General features: G+C 37.0%; 1 long non-coding RNA gene across 1 annotated transcript; it reads left to right on the top strand.

Annotated features, from left to right (window-relative positions):
* Nucleotides 1-237: 237 nt before the first annotated feature.
* LOC145586402 (uncharacterized) lies at nucleotides 238-1,608 on the top strand. The gene is made up of 4 exons (XR_014100936.1): nucleotides 238-371; nucleotides 512-620; nucleotides 768-967; nucleotides 1,409-1,608. It is a non-coding gene; the product is annotated as an uncharacterized LOC145586402 (long non-coding RNA).
* The last annotated feature ends 8,676 nt before the right edge of the window (nucleotides 1,609-10,284 follow it).

Here is a 10,284-nt window from a genome sequence, read left to right as displayed (position 1 = left end):
CCCGTGACAATTACGATATTCGTAACGGGAAAAATAGTGTCGTTATGAATACTTATTTATTTGTAACGGGCAAAATAGTGTCCGTTACGAATACGTATTTTGCCTGTTACAAATACTATATTATTATTCGTAACAGACACATTGTGCCCGTTACAAAAAAATTAGTCCAACTAAGCCCATAGGGTTTCTCTCCAGCCGTCAACCTTAATTACTTATTGGCCTCACCCCTCTTTATCCTCTCTCCTCTATCGTCACTTCCACTCTCTCTCTCTCTCTCTCCCTGTTGCTCACTCAATCTCTCTACTTCTCTCATCTCGACAGTAAACCAAGGTAATTAGACCATTGTTTCTCCTTCCACATACAATACCAAGGTAAAATTTTCTCATATTTCTACTTAAATTCCTCAATTTTCGTTGCTTTACTCTCAAATTAGTTTTTTAGGGGATTTCATGGGTTTTGTGGGTTTTTAAGGGTGGTGTTCATGGACGGATCTAACTTTCTTGATTTTTAGGGTGGGTGTTACGGGTCAGAATAGTTGTGTTTGTGGTGGTCAGATAGCTTTGTGGGTGTAAATCTGGGTTCGTGGTGTAAATCTGGGTAAGTGTACGGCGATGGTGATGGTAAGTGTACGGCGGTGGTGTTCTTTCAATTTGTGTGGATTTTCTCGTTCATAATTTGTAGATCTATAGTTGTTCTTTTGAATTTTGAGGAATTATGCATATTTGTGTTATGATTGTATTATGATAAAAAGGGATTGCTCTCAACAGACAAAAAATGGCTGTAAATTTGACATTGAAATCTGCTATAATCGAGGTTGGTGGAGGACCCTTGAATCATTCTTTCTTATCCAAGAACTCCAACCTTGGAATTAAATTTGCTCACTTTTAGCCATTTCATCTCAATCTCACTTTCAATCGTTTTTCAAAGCTGCGTGCTTTGCCTCAAATTAGAGTTCAAACTGTTTCAGGTACTTTTCTCTGTGTTTTTGGGTTTTTAGTAGTTATCAATTTTTCTATCTTGGGTTTTCAAATGGGCAGTTTCTTAATCCTCGTATTTGTTGGCAAACCAAGTTTTACATAGTGGAGACAATTAGTTTCTTTACTAATTACTATTTCTCTATTTCGATTTACAATTAAAATTCAGCAGCACCCCTTAATTCAATGCTCTGGATTCTACTGCAAAATTTTAATGGGATTACTATAAAGAATGTATATCACAATCGCATTTCATTGATTGAAAGGGGAATTATAGTTGATTAATTATAATGTTGTATCTCAGAAGTATTTTTGTATATATATTCATGTTCATTTTTTTTTTTACCTTACGGGCTGATTCATTATTTTTTTAATTTTGATATTTTTTTTGTTTTTTCAATTATGTTAATTTTGGTTTGTTGAAATTATTGAAGGTGGAGCATAAAATATCTACACAAGGGAGCTTAAGACTCAACGTATCGGACCACAAATGTTGGGATAAAACTTGTTTTATTACAATTATGATTTGTTTTTGCTCTTTTATTATTTTTAGTTTTAAGATGTAAACTTGGGACATTATATGAGCAAGTTGATATATTTTGAAGTGATAATGAATATATTTTTGCTTATAGTATATTAAATGTGTATTATACTTGTGTAATAAAAAAATTATTTGTGTATTATACTTGTGTAAAAAAAAATTATCTCATTATTTGGTAAAATGATCGCATGTGCTAGCACGTGTTGGATAATTTTTTAATTGCATCAAAAACTATTCGTAACGGGCAGATATAATACCCGTTACGAATAACGGGTTTTTCGTAACAGGAAAATAAATGCCCGTTACAAATAACCCGTTATTCGTAACGGGCACTTGAAACGCCCGTTACTAATAACTACTTATTCGTAACGGACATTGTAAGTGCCCGTTACGAATAAGTAGTTATTCGTAACGGATGGTGCCCGTTACAAATAACCCGTTATTCGTAACGGACACTTGAAACGCCCGTTACGAATAACTACTTATTCGTAACGGACATTGTAAGTGCCCGTCACGAATAAGTAGTTATTCGTAACGGACGGTGCCTGTTAAGAATAATAATGGCCATCCGTAACAGACGCTGCCTGTTACGGATGGGCCCTTTTTGCCCGTTAAGGATGGCCTTTTTTCCACTAGTGAGAGCGTTTCGCCATTGGGTTACTTATGTTGAGTAATTAGGTTTTGATGATTGTAAACTAATGATGATTATCTATCTAATGTGTTTGTTAAGTTGTGCATAAAAAGAACAAGTTATACTTGGAACAGGATACAAGGAACCTGAGCAATGACAAGTATGTATATAAGGAACTTAAGAAATATATGATAAGCAATAGAAGAACAAGAAAAATGATGAGTGTTATGGTTGATAAGCATGATGATGGCTAAGGAACTATGAAGGTAACTATGTAAATAGGTGTTTGCATATGTTAGCTTCATGAGGTAAGTACTCTATAAATACGTGAGTCGTATATGTTTAGGAGTATTTACATAAGCTTTAAGTTTAATTAGTTCTCTCATTTGAAGTTTGTTTATGACAAACAAACTTCAATCTAATGTTTCTCTTAAGTGTTCATGTGAAGACAGGAACTGACTTAGGTGAAGTCAATGGGTTGGAACATAGAAGACTTCAAGAGGAACAAGAGGGAATGAATGAACCTAAAGCAGGTTCTCCCACAAGAACCAAACCACGAAGGAACCAGAAGATATTCTCTAACGAGATGCAGAAGGAACCTTTGGCAGGCTTTCCCACGAGAGCCGGAGCATGTTCCCCAACAAGTACATGAAGAGTTCCCTAACAAGAACGTTCCCTAACAGGAACTTAACGTTGCCCCGAGATATAGAATACATCAATACTACAAGATTCCAGAACAAGTGTTTCAAAGAAACAACATGAAGACGGAGAAATCGAAGTATGTCGCTCTAGGATTCATGTAAGTATGTTGGACATAAAAGTCAGTCTGGAACAAGTCTAAAGAACCAAGGTGAACTCATGATAGTCAATGAAATTAGAGTTACTGACTTGTCAGGAACTCAGAGACTGTCAGAGTTCCAGAACCTAATCGAAACTTAGGTCTGCACGTCGTTAAAGGTCGCAGGTCGAATTTAATGATATAAATATTTACCTAATACGTGCATATCTTTTAGGGATTTGGTTTTACAGAATAAAAATATTTATTTTCTAATAAATCCCTTTTGGAAAAAGATAAGTTATTTTTGGAAAATATTTTCAGTAAAATAAGTTTTAAATAAAATCTAATTTTATGGCAAGTATATCTTTTGTTGAAAGTTATGGTAATATATCTTTTGTAAAAAGATATGATAAGTATATCTTTTATAAAAAGATATGGCAAGTATATCCTTTGTAAAAAGATATGGTAAGTATATCTTTTGTTAAAAGATATATTAGTATATTTGGAAAATATAAGATTTAGATAAAATCTGATTTTATGGTAAATATATCTTATTATTATTGATAGAATATATTCTTAACAAAATATATATTTTTGGAAAACTTATTTTTGGAAAATGTCTTTTATTTCTATCTTTTAATAAAATTTATCTTTTACGAAAAGAATAATTTGGGTGTACTATAAATATGCTCATATGTATTCATTCAAAGTTGAGGCTGATGAAGCTTAGTGGTCGTGCTTTATGGTTTCATCCTTCACCACGAAGCTAAGTCAAACCTCCAGGTGGAAGTTCCAGTCAGGTTCCAGTTATAGTTCGTCCAGTACGTTCCAGACAGATCTTGAAGTGTCCAGCATATTAGTTTTATCCCTTTATTCATTGGTATGTATTTAGAGTTATTCTTTGAGAGCTTGTAATTGGGAAAAAGGGTTTTGAGTGTTTTATGTATTGGGGTGTGAGAGTTCGTGAGGATTCTCGTTATAATTATATTGTAAGAGTGCAAATTGTGAGCTTCTAGGTGAGGCCAATTAAGCTTCTAGTGTGAGGCCGAGTGGGTAGTACCTTGGTGGTACGAGTGAATCTAAGTGTGGTAATTAGATTGGGTAGGTTAGGGTCCTATCAAGTAGCAAGTCCAGTGAGGAACTTGTGAAAAAAAGGTCCGTGTCTAATAGGTTGTAACTTGGTGTTTTCCCTATTATAGTGAAGTGTGTTTGAAATCCCTAAGGTAGGGTCGAGGTTTTACTTCCAGTTGGGCCCTGGATGGTTTCCTCGTAAAATCCGTTTTATATTGTCTATGTTCCTAACCGCAATCAGTTTTATATTCCGCGAAAAGTAGGCACTAGGAACATACTACAATTCACCACCCCCTCTTGTAGTATATCATCCGAATTAACAACTTATTTGCCTCAACGATTTCGGGCAAGTAGGTGACCTGAGTTGGGCGAAGGTGTCGTATGCCCGTATGCTTACGGCTATGGGCAAGGCGACCCGGGTCATGGATTCCGCGGCAGCTACTGAGGTGCCTCGGATCTCGCTTACGTGGCATGGTCGTATCCTTGAGGTACGTGTTTTAAGCTTTTTTCGATTATTACTTTTGCCTTTTCCTTTAGGCTTATCTTTTCTCGGTTTCAGGCTTGGGGATACTCGTACCTGCCTTTCTTAGCCCCCAGGGTGCTTGGGGCTGCTCGTTTTCCTATCGGCCATCGATTGGTCGCTATTAAGAAGAGACGAGCTACTTCTGCTGGCGACTTTTGACAGAGGATCCTTTCGGCAACTTGTGCGTTGGTGAGTATTCTAAATACACGTGCTCTTTTCGTTTTTTTTATTTTATTCATTTTCTAACGATTTTTCATGTGGTTGTGTTTTATAGACCGATCTCCGTCCTTGGAGTTTGATCGTTGGAGTCCTTGAGGCTATCCGGTCTGGCATGGTTTGTTGCCATTTTCGGGCCCTCTATAAGGGACTCTCGGTGTTCCAGAGGACCAACGCTTGGTTTTTAGGCGAGTGTGTTCTCTGGCAGCTTTCGTACGAGGAGCCTTTGGTTCCTGCGGATCCCCCGATCCGAATGCTGCGTCCGGACTTGCTGTCTACTGAGGATCGAGCTTAGGCGATCCTTGGTTATCCAGCGGAGCAGCTGGTGCTGCCGGAGGCTTCTTATCTGGCTTTTATAGCATTTGGGCTGACTCCTTTTCCGGCTTTTGTTCCGGTTAGTACTCTAACTTTCTTTTTTCCGTGTTTTTATTTATTTTTCTAACTTTGACCCCTTTTATCGTTTTTTGTCACATGTATTGTAGCGGGTCGAGCTAGGTGCTTGGGTGCCTCCTACAGCGGAGATCACGTATACCGACGCTGTCGGATCGGTAATTTGTGAGACCCTTCCAGCAGCCGAGGATGACGAGGGGATACCGTTTGTACCTGAGACGGTAGAGTCGGTATGTCTTTTATGTATATGTACTTAAATAATTCTATTTATTTTTTGTTTCATATACATTTGTTTACTAACTGTTCTTGTATTTTTGGAACAGGTTTCGCGGGAGACCGTGAACGGCATGGAGAGGACTTTACGTGCTTTCCGAGCTGCTTATCGGAGAGCCCTCGTGACTTTATCATGCCATGATCATCGGATGATCGCGGTAAGTTTTATTATTATTATTTTTTTCTTTGCAACGAAGTTATAATATTTTATATATTAATGTTCGTTTTTGATTTTGCAGGATGTGCAACAACCGTCTAGTAGTCGTCGAGCACCCTGATTCCTCTTGTACACATTTATTATATTTTTTTAGGAAACCTATGTATATATATTTTTTTGCATTTTTTATATATATGACACATTTGTATACATGTCATTATTATTTTAATTTTTTTTTTATTTTTTTTTATTCCATGTGTACATTATCATTAATGCGAAAAAAATTTCGAGGGAGGGAAAGGGTTCCCGATTTACCCCCCTCGAAGAAATAAACAAACTCGAAAAAGAAGCCGAAAAGAAGGGGAAATAGGAAAGAAAATAAGAAAATAAAAAAGAAAATAAAGAAGTAAGAAAGTAGGAAAATAATAAGGAAAAAAAATAAAAAGAAAATAAAAAATAAGAAAGTAGGCAAGAAAAGGAACACAAAGTGTTAGAAGGCAAGCGTATGATTCATGTTAAGATCTCGTGAAGATTCCGTCATTATATGAGCCAAAATACGGAAATAAACCCAACTTACATGCCGCGTTAGGGGAGACGCGCACAACTACGTGAGTTGCGAGCGGCTGTCGCGCGCATGTAAATCAGTTGCGCGCGGACTTCGCGCGCAATTTATGAGTTGCGCGCGCCACTTGTCAGTGAACTTTCCTTTAAGCCGAATTTGCCGAAAATTTGCCCCTCTTAGGTCTATTTAAACGTGGTTTCGTGTAGGCTTTTAATCATCTCGCATTCATTCGCCTAGTAATATAAGAAACTAAAAAGAATTAATCTCTCTAAATTCTTATTCTCTCTCTTTTTTTTTTTTTTAACGATGGTGAAGACCTTTGAAAAACGTTTAAAGCAATGGGTCACTTCCCTTTCAACCGAGGCCAAACTAGCTTTCAAAATTTACCACTTAGACCCTTTATTGAATTATATGCAACTAGTGGTTAACTTTGATTTTCTTCATGCCGTAGTCAACCATTGGGATTCTAACCACCATCTTTTCTTATTTAAAGGGAACGAAATTGTCCCCCTTCCCAGTGATTGCGAGGCCTTGCTAGGTTTCCCTACAAACACTCTCCCTGTGACATATTCACCTACCTTGTCGGATCCCAAACCTATATTTCAAAGGCTTGTCCGACAATGATATGACCAACATATGAACTGAATAAGGCGTGAACTTAATTCAATTTATTGAACACTTCGTTGCCCCTCGTGACAATATGACTAAACAACGCTTTAAAATTCGTGCTTTATGTTATTGTCTTGTTGTTAATTGTTTACTTAGGACAGGCAAAGAATACAGAGATTATTCGATGGTGTCCATAGTAGAGCAAATAGAGGGATGTCATTCACCCGCTCCTTTGGTTTTGGCGGAAACCGTTATATGCTTGAATTGCCTTAGAGGAGATCCTAACGAAAACGGTTTCACAGGAATTCTACTCCTATTACACGTACGTTTTTTTTTTTTTTTTCAGATTTGGCTCATGGAGCGTTTGCGAATTGTTGATCAGCCTCAATAAGCATAAGAACGAAGAGGAATGGACGTCGTTATTCTGTCATGGGTTTCCTAACATACGTTTTGTGATTCCTTGGTGGAACATAAATAGTATGATTAGGAATAGTCTCAATTGCCCTTACATTAGGCTTTTAGGCCTATCTAGTACTACTTATATTTTTCCTTGTAGGGTGATGAGACAATACAGGATCAGGCAATTTATTCCCCCGAAAGATTGTGATGCCCCTAAAGATGTGACCTTTAAACCCGAAAGGATTGCTCGTTGGATGGAATATTGGTGAAGTCTTCCTAAGTGGGTAATACAAAATCCTCCCACGAGTATTACATTATCTTCCTTTTACAAGTCTTGGATGAATGTGGCAAATAAGGGTGAATTAAACAAGGCTCGATCTCAACTTCAAGCCGCCACCGCTCGCAATCCACCTAAGCCTTTGATGCATTCAACACTACTACTCCTCCAAGTGGCCAAAACAAAGGAGTGAGAAGAAAATTAGACTTCTCATCCCCTAAGGCTCGTTCGAAGGAAACAAAAAGGAAAGCTCCCTCCCAACCCGCGCAACAAGGTGTGAAAATCAAAGAACCTTCACCAAATACTCGCAAGAAAGCTCCAATAGTCAAAAGGAAAGGAAAACAGGTTGCAAAGGCCCCAATCCCTAAGTTGAAAAACAATGTTTGGGTGAAGAAGAAGAAGAGTTTAGGGGAAACCTCCAAGGTTTCAGAAAATGCTGCGATGGAACTACTTCTCCATCATCTGTGACAATCGAGAACATAGTAAAACCTTAGAGTGTTATACAATTTTATAATTAGTTTATTTTTTTCGAATAAAGTGTAATCACTATTATTTTTTTTTACTATCTAGTTAAATAATGTCTCTCTTTTGAATTTTGAATGAAATAAAATGAGCTTTATATTTTTATATTTTGATATGACCGAATCATAAAGATTGCCTACGTATTCGCATTACGAAATTAGGTCTTTGCGTAGTTCTAATGTTTTTTTTTTATTATTATGTATTTTTTATTTTTTCTTTAATCTCTTAGATAGAAATTAAATAAAAAATATTAATCAAACCTTGTTTAAAAGAATTAAATCAAAGTTTAATTTTATTTTCCGAGTATATGTTATATTTAATAAACACCCTCTTTTTGCCGCAAGTAGAAATCGCAACTTCATTCAAACGCAAAAATTCAGGTTCGCATTTTGTCATCACGTGGCGCGCGCAACGTCTGTAGTTGCATGAGCCTGTCGAGCGCAACGAAATCAGTTGTGCGTGACATCCGCGCGTAACTCTTCCAGTTGCGCGCAGCACCTATGCTACGAATGTCTCGAAAAAATTATTTTTCAAATTCTGTATTATTACCCCCTCAAGTGTGAAGATTTTTCATGATATTCAAAAAAATTTGAACACTTAGAACGGTGTATTATTTCTAAATTACCCCCCAAGTGTTATGTATTTTACCGTGTTATTCGGTAAAATGCATAACACTTAGAATCTTTCAATTGAATGTTAATTAAAATTGGTTGTATGAGTGAACGAGTATTATCCGGATTTCATATGTAATATTTCTTAAGGAGATCAATGTTTATTATTTGGCGAATTTCATCTCATCTAATGTCCATTAATCTTACGACTCCTCTTGATAAGATATCAATTACGCGGTAGGGACCTATCCAATTAGGTTTGAATTTTCCTCTTGGATTGGTTGGTGGACCCTTAACCTCCTTTTGTACAAAGTCACCTTCTTTTATATTTCTAGGTTGGACTCTTTTATTGAAATGACGCGCAATGCGCCTTTGGTAGACTTATACATGATGCAAATCTCTTAATCGTTGTTCATCGAGGAATAAAAGCTCTTCATACCTCGCTCTTACCCATTCAGCTTCCGGTAGCTTACTTTCATGTACGATGCGTAAGGATGGTATTTCCATTTTGACTGGTTGAAATGCGTCCATTCCGATAACTAAGGAGTGTGGAGTTACTCCTATTGATGTTTGTATAGACGTTCTATAACCCCATAATGCGAAGTGTAGTTTATTCGGCCAGTCTTTATAATTTTCTGCCATTTTCTTGATGACTACTGTTATATTTTTATTTGCCGACTCTACAGCCCCATTCATTTGAGGTCTAAATGGGGATGAGTGATGATGTTTTACTTTATAACGATTTAAGAGGGTCTCGACTTCAGCTTTGAACTGAGATCCGTGATCACTAATTAGTTCATGTGGAACTCCATATCTACAAAATATGTTTTGTTCGAGAAACTTTGGGACATGTTTAGAAGTGATATTCACGTAAGAAGCAGCCTCAATCCACTTAGTGAAGTAATCGATGGATACTAATAATACTCGTGCCTTCCTGATCCTGTTGGAGAGACTTTTCCAATTATGTCAATTCCCCAAGTCGAAAAAGGCCAAGGGGAAGAGAGATTGTATAGTTCGGATGGTGGAAGGTGTTATAAATTAGAGAACATTTGGCACTGTGGATATTTTTTTAACATATTGTATGAAATCATGTTCCACAGTGGACCAATAGTACCCTTGTCGTGAAATTATTTTCGAAAGCATTTTACCATTCATGTGAGGTTTACAAACACCTTTGTGATTATTTTCCATAAGGCATGTGGCTTTCGGTTGGCCTATACATAATAAGCTTTGACCATTAGGTCCTTTTTTGCATAATTGACCATTTATTAGACCATATTGGGTTGCAAGTGTTCGTAAGGCTCGTTCTCTAACTAGAGATTATCCAATGTTAATTCTCGTTACAACCCATAGGTAACCTAGTGTTGGATACCTTGGACCATAACTACAAATTAATCATGTAACCTCTAAGTCCCCAGTGGAGTCGCCACTGTAAGGAGGGTGATCCCATCGTAAGGGGTACTCTGCTTAAATGCCCTTGGCCACTTAAAAGCCTAGGACTTTACACTTGTTAGGGTTTAGTAGGAATTGAATTCCTAACTGTTTGGGGGACCTTGAATTAGAATTGATTCTATCATCACGCTTTTTTGTAAGAAACAAGTAGGAGTCGTTAATGAGTTTTAGGAAAAACTCATAAACCTCGTTCATACCTATCTTCCATGTAGATTTCATGGATAATTAGCACAAATCATAAGTTTACCCATGCTCAAATTGGTCTATAAACGAGAAATGAGTTCGGGAGCGAGGATAC

Source organism: Chenopodium album, chromosome 2 (assembly GCF_948465745.1).
Source record: "Chenopodium album chromosome 2, dcCheAlbu1.1, whole genome shotgun sequence".
Classification (NCBI taxonomy): Eukaryota; Viridiplantae; Streptophyta; class Magnoliopsida; order Caryophyllales; family Amaranthaceae; genus Chenopodium; species Chenopodium album.
Note: the sequence above shows the minus strand (reverse complement) of the source record. Positions and strands in the feature narration are given on the sequence as shown.